We start from the raw sequence: 15,761 nt of genomic DNA, 5'->3' as shown, positions 1-15,761 counted from the left end.
ACAGTAGCAATCTTGCAAATTTGTTCAGTATCTGCAGCCACCAACAGATCGTCGACGTACTGAATCAAAGCCGCACCAGTCGGCAGCACAAATGCATCTAGTTGACTTTTAAGAGCTTGGCTGTATATCGATGGGCTCTCACAATAGCCTTGAGGTGCGCGTTTGAACCGGAAACTGCGACCTCCTAACGAAAATCCGAACAAATCACGACTTTCCTCAGCAATCGGAATGCTAAAGAACGCATTCTTCAGATCTATTACCGAGAACCATGATGCAGAGGCTGGAATCAGAGTCAGTAAAGCTGTAATGTCTGGAACCACAGGAAACTGCGGGACAACAATTTTATTGACTTCCCGTAAGTCAATAACTAGACGGTACACGGGAGGCTTGGACGGATCAGTTCGTTTCAGAATAGGCAACACGGGACTATTACACACGTTACCTCGTGTCTCCTCAATAACATCTTTACCGATCAGATCATAAATGATCGCTAATAGTGCCCGTTCACCATCAAGGGAAATACGATACTGTGGTATGCGTGGTAAGCGCGCATCAACTTTCAATTGAACAACATAAGGTGGGATATCCAACAGGCCCACATCATTGGGACCTGTTGCCCACAAAGAAACCGGAAGAGAACTCAATTCCGGTGGGAGCTTATCGATCGATAGATACATAGGGGAAATCACATTCTCACCCAACGTAAGCTCCACACCCGTAGGAGAGCAGTACAAAGTCGCATGTAACCTCTTAAACAAATCCAAACCCAAAAGATTCTCACCACAACCAGTAGTCAAAATCAAAGGAGCTTCTAACTCATGAGACCCAATCGTAAGTGGCAAGGGGCTAGAAACTGGATTGCTAACGGGGGCGCCAGAGAATCCAACGGAAACATTCGTTAAGCCAGACAGAGGCGCGCCAGGGAGTTTTGAATGCATAATGGAACTTTTTGCTGCACCAGTGTCCAACAGAAAAGGCTCAACGATGCCCAATGTAGCTACTTCAACATAAGGCCCTCTCTGATCAACCGGAACTGATACTTCTCCCTTCCTTCGTCTATGGCTGTCCTAGTAGATACCATCCGTATCAACATCACGCTCAACGTAACAGTCATCCACATGATACTGTGCAGATCTACCAGACGAGAGATCGCGTCGATCGAAACAATAATGCGAGTCTGAGGAAGTGGCAAAACGCTCGGCCTGATTCTGAGTAACTCCACGACCTCTACCACGTGAAGCTTGTTGAGGACCACCACGACCTCCTCGAGCTGACACACCATTATTCCTATCACGGAGAACCGGACAATTAAACTTCAAATGGCCCTCCCCTCGACAGTACGCACATTGATTATATCCCAACACAAAACGAGGTGCGGGAGAGTCATTTCGCGTCTGCGATCTAGAGAACTGTGATTGCGATCGATTTGGCTGTTGTGAATCATTGAAATGTGAACGCGGAGGATACGCCTGCTGCAACAAGACCTTAGTTTTAAGATCCTTTGTTTTCTTATCTGCACGTTCACTTTCCTCCTTTTCCCTATTTTCGTAATATTGGGCCGTAGCCAATATTTGAGCAGTGGTAGAAACAGCCCACGAACTCTCAGAATTTTTCAACTTATTGCTGAGGTCGGGCAACAAGTTCGACACAAACTTATCAACAAACAGCCGCTGACCACCCTCTGAGCCCATGTCCTGGCCACTATGATCGACAAATGCTTCCTCAAATCTCGTAAAGAAATCGGAAACGCTTTCATCCCTCTTTTGCTTGCACGCGGACAGCTTGTCCCAATTAACGCGCATCGCCGGCATAAGCGTTTTCATAAGAGTAATAATCCTCTGGGGCAACGCCACAATAAGCTGCTCAGGCTTAGCCCCACCGACTTGCTGAGCGTCTGCCGCTGTAAGGGCAGCCCAGTCACCGCCTAACTCAGCCGCGTGATTCTCGTGACGAATTTTCGCCCAAATCGGCTGAGGCACTACATTACCAAACAACATATCAATATCAGCTAGGTTCATAACAGTAGCATCCACCAATTGGGACAGCTCCTTATAATAACCTGCTGGATTTTTACGGGGATCAGGCAAAGTTTGCTTCACCTGTAAGACTTCCGATCGTTTCCAAGGGAGGTGTATCCACACTCTCTGAAAACGGCCTGGGACAGCAGGGTTAGCATTAGGATCACCTGGCATCCATACTGGGGGAACTTCCCGCATTGGATATTGACCAGGTTGTGCCATCCATGCTGCCGTCTCCTCCTTAAACAATGCTCGAGGTTGCACTGTACATCGAAATGATAACAGACGTTCTAGAGCTTCTCGAACCTTGTTACCAACAATCATGAACCGATGCTGGAGCTCAGAAACCTCAGACGGTACAGTATCTACCACATCATGATCCCACTCCTCCTTCAACGATTTACACAATTCCTCAAACACGAATCGTTGAGTGGGCGCATTAAACTGAGAAAATGTGTCAAACACTACACGCGAAGGATATTTAACAGGATTACGAATCCATTTACGTGCCATTTTTACCAGCGATTCGCGTTCTCTATCATCAGGAAGCTGGCTGCGCCTCTGAGCGACATCTGGAAGAGTCGAGCCGAGTATTGGCCCAAAAAGCGGAGAATAAAGAGAAGCAACAGCAGTCAAGAGACGACTACGAACAGAAGGAGAAGAGGAAGAAGATCCAGGCGCGGCGACAGTAGGGGTGGAGACAATAGGAGTAGACGCGGCACCAGGAGTAGCAGGAACGACAGACTGAGGAGGGACTTGAAAAGGCGCAGTAGGAAGAGAAGCCGGTAAAAGAGGAGGAACGATCTGTGGCACAAGGGGATTCGGGAGAGCGGGAGGAACAGCGGGCTGACCAGCAGCCGCCAAAACAGCAGGTGGAGGAAGAGGTAGAATCACGGGACCCAGAGTATCGGGAGCATAGGGAGGTGGTGATTTCAACAGATAAGACAATAGCGAATCCTCTACCGCTTCTTCTCCTGACTTATCATTGTTAGGCGGTAGCACCGGATAACACTTATCCACCGCCATATGATGAAGTCGAGCACTAACTTCCTGCTCTTTCTCATCTTTGTCTCGCTGATACTGTTCAGCATCTTGCATCACCGCAATAACGCCTTCTCTTTTATTTTTCTTACTCTGCTTGATTTCTTTCTGCTTGGCCTCTTTCCGCCACAACCGGAAGGAATCAAACATGGCCGGCCTAGCCTTCTTTTTAAACAGTTTAGCTTCCAAATTATCTAAAACGGCAGTTTCGAAACTACCATGAGATGGCCAACTAAGAACGCCATCATGTTTAGTGTAGCGGACCCAATATTCATTATACACGATAGGACCTACGCCATGGCGACTATAGAGCTCGTAAATTGGAGTTCCAACCGGAGGTATCGGACATGAATCCTCCAGCCGGGAATCCATTCTGCAACATTTAAGAAACCCAAACAAAGTACTACGGCTAGGCATCGCGCACACTAACCGAGTTTACAAACTTCAAGGGCTATCGAATTTACGATATCCTCGCAAAAAGTTTGCGAGACCCTCGGTTTTTGGCAATTGCAATCGTCAAATAAAACCCAACAACTAAGAACCACAAATGCTATGGTACCATGTAAACAACAAAGGAACACAGGGAGCGACCCACAAATACTTAACTGAAAGAACAATGGCGTCACCAGGAAGGCCCGTCTATCGTCTCGCCGTACAAAGGACTACGCCAGGCGCCAAAAACAGGTCGACAGTCAGGGCATCAGTCCGTCGCAGCCGTCAGGAGGCGGGGATCTTCGCGGGAAAAGACGTCGGGCCACTTATCTCGACAACTGGATCGATGAAGCGGGGTGCACCTCCCCTCGGAGATTTCACACGAAGTTCCTCACGATCGTCGGGCTTTGGACCGGTACCACTGATGTCGCCCCACGTTGGGCGCCAACTGAAGGACTGGGTTTTTCTAAGACCCAGCGGTGCCAGGGAACAACACCTGAAACCTTCGTGGGTTACCTGTTCTGGCGTACCAAACACAGAGACACGGGACACTTCCAGCGACGTCAGAGATCAGCGTTTATTTACTGCAGGGATACAGAGGTACAAGAAGTACACAGCGTGTAGGTTCTCGGAGACTGCTTCAATTTGCAAAAGTGGATCGCTCCTTTTATACACGTTTTTCCCATAGAACAATATGGTGAACAAAGATTACAACTCAGTTCCCACAATAAACTTCAAAAGGGTCGCGTTCATGTTTCAGGAGGCCGGAACATGATTACCACAGTATTGCCAGTTCCCAACTGTAAAAACATATCTTCTCTGCAAAAACACATTCCATCCTGATCGTAAACACATTAGGAGAAGGGACAAAAACAGATGCAAAGAAAGGACAAGGATGCACAACAGGTTAAAGAAGAGTGTTAGGAGTAATAAAGGAAACTTGATAACGGGATCAGAGACACCGTGTCTAATGTATGCATGGCTGAAACAATAGACCGGCACGGCAAGATGAGCCTTGAGCGGGGCCATCTGCCTTCGTCGTGTCGTTTCCCTCATCATAAAAGTCATACTCAAAGGAACACGTGTCTCTCGTGTAAGCTTGAGAGTCCCAGGGTCACGAAGCGGACAAAAGTCCGTTCGCTGGCTACTTGAGGGCAAGAAACAAAATGGATGCCGTATCTAAAATGGAACCCGAGGGTTCAGATGAATAAACCCGATAATAAGACGAACCATACGTGGTTGCGTAGCGAAACTGCGTACACCCACTATACTCGTTATTTGCGGTTCGCAGATACCCAACTCATCCATATTCGTCACCACTCAAAAGTGTCGTTCCGTCCCACACGGAACCTCAAACGGGTTGTTATCCTGTTTGGCTATGTCCCTAATAATACACCCATCCATAGTTACCTCAGTGGAGTCGACAATTATGTCATCCTCTTTACCATGAGTTTCTTCCAGTCAGTTTGTCTCATCTAGCCCACATAACTCTGAAAAACTATTATTTATAGGTATCTGAGGGTAGGTGTCAGGCCCCCGCGGCATAACTTCATATGCCGTGGTTGCCTGACATCTATATGTACGCATAGCCTTCTCACTATAGAAATAGTTAAGGTTTTTAATTCTGATGAGGCCCTTGTCATTATAGTATTCGTCATTGCAGACTAGTGCCACTACATTCCTATCCCTAAAATTAACTATAATTGTGTCTCCTTGTATGTCTTTTGACCTTCTTCCTATCCAGCCAACCCTTCTAACAAACAATATTTCCCCATTTAAATGTCTAGGGATCGGCCTGTTCCTATTCAACCAGAATAGCACCTTGTTCTTTAACTCTTGATAGGATTCTGATTTCCCATTCTTCAGTTCTGGGACGCCAGTAAGTGCAATTGTATAGGGTAGTGACTCTGGTGGTAGGTCGATTGTTACCAAAGGAGTTTTTATGCTTGCTTCATGCTTATGTGTTATTTTTTCTGCACTTTGTGGTATGACAGCTCTTTCCTTCATAATCTTCCCTGCACTGGATGTTGGGCTTTGAGCACATTTTTCTAGGTTTTGTTTTTGTTTATTGCAATTCAGACCTTTACGATTTGATACCTTTGTTGATTGTACTATAGATACCGCACTTACAGCTCTTGTAGTGTTTGCAGAATCAACATTAGATGGTGATATATTCTCCAATCTCCCTCTAACTTCTACCTTTATCAAATTTTTTAGGGAAATAAAATTGTCCAGAGTTGACTGTTCCAATTTCTCCAACTTTTCATCTACCAATTTAATCCTTTCAAGGACTGGCAAAATCATTGACCTAACAGTGTGTTCTATATGTGCCAGTGACCCATAGACACCTTCAGTAGAAGCAGGAGTTGTAGTTTCAGTAAGGCTGCCTGTAGTAGTTTGAATAAATCCCCCATGATTGTCGTCAGGCCTTACAGGTGTCCTTTTTATAGGAAGCCCTTGTTTGAGGGTTACCAAATCTTGAGTTTTGAATAATTTTGGTTCCCTCCCTTTTTGTACCGCTTCTATTATTTTCCTCTTCGAAGCCCCACCAGTTCTTACTCGGTTTGCAATGTGTCTGTTGGTCGTTTTAGACGGTGGAGCTTTATTCGTTAAGGGTGTCTCTTTATATGGCGTCATGTCACTATGATGTAAGTGACTGATTTTTCCATTAACTAGCAAGGATGGAGACCTATCTAGAGCAGTAAGGCTCCTACTCTGGTTCAATGACACCAAGGAGGAGGGGACCAGATCCTCCGTGGCCGCTGGATCAATTGTTGTAGCACGAGTCTCTACAAATATATCTTGGCGCTGCATAGTTGGTATTTGTGGCGCAATAATTGCAGAAAGAGACATTACGGGAGAAGGATTTTTTAAGGATGGGGTATTATGACTTCCCTCAGCTCCCGGGAGCTCTACATAAGAGTCCAAAAATGTAGATCCAGGTGAGTCTACTCGTTGTGCATTAGTGGTAGGATGTAGCGAAGCAAGACGCATGTTAGGGGGGAGTGATAGGCGTCTCTCAGTGCTCGCTATGGCAGTTACAACAACACCTATAGTTTTCTGCAACATCCTATCAATCGCAGTCAAACTCGGCAAGGGGACCATAGTATGATTGTTCTGCAGATCCATAGATCGTTTCTTCGTAGTAGTTTTTTTTCCCCATAATTCAATTGCCGGGTCGGACTCCTAAACAGTACAAATAAATACCTTATCTGCAAAATGCTATATGATCAGGGAGGACCCTCCAACAGACCTCAGGGAGTGGGCCCCAGCCCAGCCTCGTTCGGCCCCGGATGGCCACAGACGGCCCGCCCTCTGCCCGGGCTCCGCCCGGCGCCGTCCGCGCGCGGTCCCGCGACGCGGGGATAGTGTCCGCAATTTGAACGCCTCCGGGCGCGGGAGATGGCTTCGCGCTGCTTCCGGGGTGGTAGCGATGAGGGAGCCTGGGTAGTGTAGTCTCTTCCTCCCTCCGCACTGCGGCCGTGGGATTGCTAACGCGGCGGCGGGAGGGAGGAGGCGGCAGGAGCAGCTGATGTGGCACCGCTCAGGGAACAGGTAATGAAGGCTGGACCCAGCGAGGACAAACAGTGGTTGTACTGGAGTGTCACCCACTCCACCGGGATAGTGTCCGCAATTTGAACGCCTCCGGGCGCGGGAGATGGCTTCGCGCTGCTACCGGGGTGGTAGCGATGAGGGAGCCTGGGTAGTGTAGTCTCTTCCTCCCTCCGCACTGCGGCCGCGGGATTGCTAACGCGGCGGCGGGAGGGAGGAGGCGGCAGGAGCAGCTGATGTGGCACCGCTCAGGGAACAGGTAATGAAGGCTGGACCCAGCGAGGACAAACAGTGGTTGTACTGGAGTGTCACCCACTCCACCGGGATAGTGTCCGCAATTTGAACGCCTCCGGGCGCGGGAGATGGCTTCGCGCTGCTTCCGGGGTGGTAGCGATGAGGGAGCCTGGGTAGTGTAGTCTCTTCCTCCCTCCGCACTGCGGCCGCGGGATTGCTAACGCGGCGGCGGGAGGGAGGAGGCGGCAGGAGCAGCTGATGTGGCACCGCTCAGGGAACAGGTAATGAAGGCTGGACCCAGCGAGGACAAACAGTGGTTGTACTGGAGTGTCACAACTATCAATCCGAGGAGGCCACACCTATACATGACACCGAAAATACATAAGGACCATAACGATCCACCATTCCGACCAATCGTGTCTGGCTGCGGTTCCATTTTTGACCCGATCGGGAAATTTCTGGATCACTTTCTGCAACAGTTCGTTCAAAAATGGCGTACATATTTAAAAGATACGAGACATTTTCTCCAAATCTTACAACAAGTGGTGATTGATCCTTTAAGCACCATTTACCTCTGCACAATTGACGTTACAGCCCTCTACACCTCAATACCATATGCAGCAGGTCTCGAAGCGGTTGAATGGGCACTCCTTCAAATGGATAATTTGGACACTGAAAAAATCTTCATTCTACAGCTTCTAAAGTTCTGTTTACACAACAGTTACTTTGAATACCAACGCAAATTCTACGCTCAATTAACTGGAACATCGATGGGCTTTTCCGGGGCACCGGCATATGCCAATATCTATATGTCACAATATGAGCAAGAGAACATCATCACCAATCCTATGTGGTGGTCCAAAATCATCCTCTACTATCGTTACATTGATGATATCTTCCTGATTTGGAATGACACAGCATCTTCCTTCACAACAATGATTGAGTCTCTCAACCACATCAATCCACACATCCAACTCACTTATCAAATTGATGGAGACACCATTCATTATTTAGATGTGCAAGTTGTGAAAACATCATCTAACCATTTTCAAACAACCATTTTCCACAAGCCAACAGATCGTAACAATTTACTAGCTTTCACAAGCTTCCATCCACGAAGTCTTATGAAGAATTTGCCTTTGTCCCAATTCATTAGGATACGACGAATCTGTTCTGACACTGACAATACATCTTTTGAGTTACAAGAAACTTCTAAACGTCTTTCAGCAAGGGGTTATCCCCAGGATGTGCTGACAAATTGCCTAACTAAGGCTATGGACAAACCTCGCGACAATCTGCTTAAACAACAACCTCGCAGTTCCCAAAAACGACTGGTGTTTGTGAGTAAATTCTCCACAACCTCCATCAACATAAAGAACATCATACATTCACGTTGGGAGCTACTTCAGCAAGAGGAAGATTTCCAGGATCTTTTTCAACATAAACCTTTGTTTGCCTACACTAGAGGTCGCAATTTACGTTCTCTTCTGAAATCCCCGCTCGTTATCAAAGAACCAAGCCTATACTACGGGACAAGAAGATGCTTATCTTGTATCAACTGCAACCACGTAATCATAGGGAACATCCTTACACACCCATCATCCGGTAAAAAAATACATCTTAAACATACCAGTGACTGCAACACAGCTAACGTTATCTATTGCATCAAATGTCCGTGAGGAAAAGCGTATGTAGGGAAGACTGAACGCAAAATCAAAACCCGCATCACTGAGCGCAAATCCAGAATCAGACACAAGAACACCACCTCAAGTCTTGCCACCCATTGGGCGGAGGCTCAACACACAATTTCACAACTACGGTTTCAAATTATTGAGACCATAAATTTTCGACCAGGTGTAAACATAACCAACATGTTGTTACGCAAAGAAATCTATTGGATAAAAGAACTCCATACCCTAACTCCGTCTGGTCTCAATGATCGTTTGGATATGTCATGTTTTCTATAAGTACACCACTTACAGTAACCCTTGGCACTATGCATGTTCCATTTTTCAATATTCACCCTAATCACATTTCTTTACCACTTCTCATTAACATATAGATTTTTTTAACCATCTCTCCTGCCTCCTCTCTTACATTTACCACATCACGTGCCTTTGCTTTAGGCATCCTTTTCCTGAAATACCCCTATTTCAGTTTGATGATCTTGGTCGATGTTTGCAGTATTTTTCTCTAGTCTAATCACGGCACTGCAGTTTTGCAATTTTTTGGAGTGCCACATGCACTGTGAGCTTATTTCAGCCCACCATTGTCTTTTACAGATCAGCCACACTAGAAACACATTGTCTTTATTGTCGTTATTGTTTTTCACATTCACTGCTTTATTCCTCATTTTCATTACTCCTTTTTATTAGTCCCGATTATCTTGTTTCTAGCTACGTTTCATTTTCTCTCATTTGGACACATATTCTGATACGACACGACCGTTACCATTATAACATGGCGGATCCACCAGTCCTGTTTTTATTGTTATACCGCTGATCCACGAACGTCATTCCATGGCGCCGCCCGCGTCCTTCTATGTGTATTTAGCGGCACGCCGCACTCATGCAAACATCTCACCCTGGTACCGGTCAGCACTTGTGTCTACGGCTCGCGTTTCCATCGACAGTTGACATTTCAAGTAAGTTCTCTTTGACCCATGCTTTAGGATCCTACAACTTTCGGTCCATCCGACAGACAGCTTTGATTTTCTAATTGTTACCTTTTCTGTGTTCTAGCACCACACTATCGTGTTCTGCTTGAAACCAGTTGCCGGTAAGCGTACTCTTATTGGTTCAGAATTTTTTTTCTAATCTGTTGCTTAGCCTCCAGTTTTAACCCTCCGTTACGTGGTTTATTTCACAGCAGTACTCTGGCTGGTTAATTCGTTTTACTCGCCATCCTCTCCTCATAGAGATTTCCTCTGGTACATTAGACGAGGTGAGTTTACCTCACCCAGTCAATCACCGTACTTCATTTTCTTTCCGTATTATTTATTAAAACCTAGACTATTCTTCTCTCTAATTAATTTCACGGTGCACTATCTACTTTTGGTGACGTAGTTCTTGTTGCCTTTATTTGCACACAACCACTTTGTTCTATTTACAAAACGACACAGTCAGTAATATACACGAAATATAGCATGGCTCACAACCGGTCCAGCCAATACTAATGGTCCTATCTGAGTATCGTTGATATGGATTCACACATCAGTAATGTACATTATTGTAATGTTTTTGCCCTTAGATTGCCCCTGACGAAGGGACGTGCCGGTCCCGAAATGCATTGGGCCTACCTCCACTTTCTTATGTACCAAATTGAATGTATTGAATTTACATATTGAAATCAATGTATCAGAGTTATGATGCACTTTTAAGTGAAGCACATTGTTCAGAAAATGATTTATATGTACACATGCTTCAACAACTGACATATATGAATTAATATATGGTTTTGCATTTAATTGTTTCGTTTGCTTATTTAGCACATATTAAGGTGATAATTCAGAAGGGTCATAGTTACCCCCAGTACTGTGCACAGTGGTAACCACCCCATGGTCAGTTCTTTCTTTAATTCTTCTCACCAAAGGCCACCAGATGTGCGATCAGCTCTTTATGGCATTCTCTGGAAAAGAGAAAGGCAAGGCAATGCAGAAAAGGACTTTGTTAAGGTAGACAATCATCTGCATCAAGATCCGCTGTGCAGTGCCAAGAAGCAGTATTCAGAAGGATTGAGGGCCCATTCTAACAAGGTCAAGGCTGCTACTACTGTGTTGGCACATGGAGCAAATGCACTTGACATCTCTCTGTCTGCAACTTGGGCATCAGTAGACACATTCTCTGAGTACTACTGCCTTGAAAGTCAGATTTATTTATTTATTTTGCGATTTTTACAGCGCGCAAATACCCAAGGGTGTCTCGGCGCTTTTATGATCAAACTGAACAAGTAAGGCAGTAATTTATGCAAACATCCACGTTTTGAGCTGTTTTCTAAAGCTGAGCAGTGTAGGGCATGTCTTGATCTTGAGGGGGAGTGAGTTCCACAGTTTGGCAGTAGCAACTGTGAAGCTTCTGTCACCCCAAGTGAACTTTTTAGTGCGTGGAACATTAAGGAGGTGGGCTGATGCAGAACGAAGTGTTCTAGATGTTTCTAAAGGTCTAAAAGCGTGTTTTAGCAACAGAGGACCAGAGTTGTTGATAGCCTTGTATGCTATGCAGAGGGCCTTGAACTTAATACGGCACCTCACAGGGAGCCAGTGGAGTTTGCGAATGGCGTGGGAGATGGAATTATGTTTAGGGATGTTAATCAGAAGCCTGGCTGCAGCATTCTGTACCAACTGAAGTTTTTTGAGCACCTTTTCCTGGGCGTTGAGGAGTAAGGAATTACAATAGTCGGTTTTTGAAAATACCAGGGAAGTGATCAGGGTCTTTGCAGCTAAGATTGGGATGTAGGGTAAGAGCTTTTTAATTTTCCTGAGGGTGAAGAAAGAGGCTGAGACAACATTATTGACATGATGATTAAAAAGAAGCCGATCATCAAAGATGACTCCAAGATTTCTCACTTTAGTGACAGGTGTAGGAAGAGGGCCCAGATCATTTGGCCACCACTGAGGGGACCAACAGGGCTCAAGTTCACCGAAGGTCTTGATCTCAGTCTTGTTGGAATTCAATTTGAGACAGTTGGCTGCCATCCAGGAACTGATGGCCAACATTCCCTCTTGGAAGTTGGCAGCCACCCTGTCTCCGTCCTGGTGTATTGAGAGGAGTAACTGAGTGTCATCAGCGTAGGTAGTAAGGCTGATGCCATGTTCTTTAATCACCCTCGCCAAGTCCGACACATAGATGTTAAAGAGGGTCGGTCTTAGCGAGGAGCCCTGTGGAACACCACAGGGAAGGGAAAGGGGAGATGATAGAAAGGAACCTAGTTTGACATTGTGGGAACGGTTGTGTAGAAAAGAGGCGATGAGATCCTTAGCTTTATGTACAACACCCATGGCAGCGACACGGTCGATTAGGATGTTATGGTCGACCGTGTCGAAGGCCACGGATAAGTCCAGCAACACCAGGACTGCCGCTCCTCCCTTGTCCATGGTGTGTCTTATCTCATCTGCTGCCTTGATGAGTGCCAGATCTGATGGGGAGGGGATTTCACCTGTTTGATCTGTAGGTCTTTTTGATCTGAGTCATTCCACAGACCCACCACCTTGGGAGGCACTGCTATGGTATCTGTTCTAAAGGTGAGGAATCTGCAGTTAGAAGTATCCGGCATAAGAACCTGCTACTATCCTTCAATAATGCTCTTTACAGAGAACACTGTGTCTAACAGCAAATTCATCACTGCCCTCACACATCCATGCACCATGGAATATTCTCCTTTCTAATCTAAAAAGGTCCCAATCAAGGAATCTGCACACTGGTATTGCTGATTATTGTTGGGCTCCACTTATGAGGGTGTGAACTGAGTCAAGAAAGAAACTGATGTCAGTGCACAGGGCTGGCTCTTATGTGTGAATCAGTTTGTCACTTCCGGGGCAGAACAAAATCAGGGTGATCCAAACAATGCCACCTAGCATTGTGCGGGAGCAATGCTGTTTACATTTTCCAGATCTGGGAATATTGTAAAGGTGAGAAATCTGTAGTTAGATAGAGTATCCACTAGAAAGAGAATTACCAAAAGTATTTAACTTGTCCATTTAGAAAACAGTTTAGCCGTGACCTTAATTCCTTTTCTTACCGTATAAATATTATTTTCAGAAAGCATGCTTGCTTGGTGCAAGGGTCTCTAGAAGAACTGACATATGTATCTTTTCGGCAAAAATGAAGCTTTCAAAGCTTCTACTACCCCAGGCCAAAAGGTTTCTAAATTGTGGCAAGCACACAATGTGCAACAGGAAACTAGTCTGGACAACAGCAATGCTTTCAGGAGAATTGGATATATTTCACTAGTAGGCCTGGATGAAAGTAGCGCAATTACTTTGTGGAAATTATACAAAATGCTTAAAAAATTGGATGAAATTAATTTAAACATTATGCGAAATGCTGATCTAGCATTGTGTGTTATTTTTTAAATGAAATGCATCCTTTTGTATATTTCGATGCAAGGCTGCATTTTGCAATAAAATATAAAATCACGCACAAGGTGAACAGTCACTTGCGTTCAGGTCGTTCATGTTGGTCTCATGCTCATGCGTTACGATTTTTACCTGTACTAAATCTCAATTACTCAACATGGCATGGTGGCCTTATCTCAGGCACTTCACGTAACAACAATCGTAATGCAAAATGCTCAAATATAACCAAGATTACACCAACATAAACTACATTTTGCCTGGGATTGATCTACAGACTACACACATTTATGAAAATCCCACACACATTACAAAACTTCATGCAACACTACATAGACATGGAGCAACCAGATCAAATAATGCTCATGCACAAATGATCTTAAATTTTGCACACATTACAGCAGCTCGCTCAGTGCAGAACCACAATCACAGAGCAGCAAAGAAACAAAGAACACCACATCACAATGCTTAACCGTCCACAACCCAGCTACCTGTCCTATCACTCATTAACTTTACGCTTGTAATTGACTAACCCAGATCTCTTGACTGGGGGAGAATGTATGCATTGTCAGCATTCCGTCCATCATTTGTTTGTTGTAACGCTTTTCGCCCTAAGTGGGATGGGTATTCCCAGACGTGGGACCCGTGCTCACTACGCCACTGGAGTCAAGCTATCCTGGCTGATGACGGCTGATAGCCAGAAACCGGTCCTAGGATGCTTGATTCCGGTCCAGGGAAGACATGGCTTGGCAGTTCGGGCTGGACTGTTCCCATGAGGCACAGGGTCAAGACTGATTTGCATATGGCCATGTCTAAACTGGGGTGGTGTAGTGGGCAAAAGAACGATGGATTTAACCCAGATCTCTTGACTGGGGGAGAATGTATGCATTGTCAGCATTCCGTCCATCATTTGTTTGTTGTAACGCTTTTCGCCCTAAGTGGGATGGGTATTCCCAGACGTGGGACCCGTGCTCACTATGCCACTGGAGTCAAGCTATCCTGGCTGATGACGGCTGATAGCCAGAAACCGGTCCTAGGATGCTTGATTCCGGTCCAGGGAAGACATGGCTTGGCAGTTCGGGCTGGACTGTTCCCATGAGGCACAGGGTCAAGACTGATTTGCATATGGCCATGTCTAAACTGGGGTGGTGTAGTGGGCAAAAGAACGATGGATTTAACCCAGATCTCTTGACTGGGGGAGAATGTATGCATTGTCAGCATTCCCTCCATCATTTGTTTGTTGTAACGCTTTTCGCCCTAAGTGGGATGGGTATTCCCAGACGTGGGACCCGTGCTCACTACGCCACTGGAGTCAAGCTATCCCGGCTGATAGCCAGAAACCGGTCCTAGGATGCTTGATTCCGGTCCAGGGAAGACATGGCTTGGCAGTTCGGGCTGGACTGTTCCCATGAGGCACAGGGTCAAGACTGATTTGCATATGGCCATGTCTAAACTGGGGTGGTGTAGTGGGCAAAAGAACGATGGATTTAACCCAGATCTCTTGACTGGGGGAGAATGTATGCATTGTCAGCATTCCGTCCATCATTTGTTTGTTGTAACGCTTTTCGCCCTAAGTGGGATGGGTATTCCCAGACGTGGGACCCGTGCTCACTACGCCACTGGAGTCAAGCTATCCTGGCTGATGACGGCTGATAGCCAAAAACCGGTCCTAGGATGCTTGATTCCGGTCCAGGGAAGACATGGCTTGGCAGTTCGGGCTGGACTGTTCCCATGAGGCACAGGTTCAAGACTGATTTGCATATGGCCATGTCTAAACTGGGGTGGTGTAGTGGGCAAAAGAACGATGGATTTAACCCAGATCTCTTGACTGGGGGAGAATGTATGCATAGTCAGCATTCCGTCCATCATTTGTTTGTTGTAACGCTTTTCGCCCTAAGTGGGATGGGTATTCCCAGACGTGGGACCCGTGCTCACTACGCCACTGGAGTCAAGCTATCCTGGCTGATGACGGCTGATAGCCAGAAACCGGTCCTAGGATGCTTGATTCCGGTCCAGGGAAGACATGGCTTGGCAGTTCGGGCTGGACTGTTCCCATGAGGCACAGGGTCAAGACTGATTTGCATATGGCCATGTCTAAACTGGGGTGGTGTAGTGGGCAAAAGAACGATGGATTTAACCCAGATCTCTTGACTGGGGGAGAATGTATGCATTGTCAGCATTCCGTCCATCATTTGTTTGTTGTAATTGACTAGGTACAGCGCTCCGCTGCCTTTTGGCTAGGTTTGCACTATTGAAATACATGCATATAAAATTGTCCATGGACTAATGGACTCAACTTGAATATACACACAAACACAGACCTTCCAATCACAAGGACCCACTTTGTGTCACACAATATCTGCTCCCTTCACCCAGTCTCCCGATGAAGAACCAGACATCACATGGCATTACGC

This window comes from Triturus cristatus, chromosome 7 (assembly GCF_964204655.1).
Source record: "Triturus cristatus chromosome 7, aTriCri1.1, whole genome shotgun sequence".
Lineage (NCBI taxonomy): Eukaryota > Metazoa > Chordata > Amphibia > Caudata > Salamandridae > Triturus > Triturus cristatus.
The sequence above is the reverse complement of the archived record's forward strand: the minus strand, read 5'-3'. Positions refer to the sequence as shown.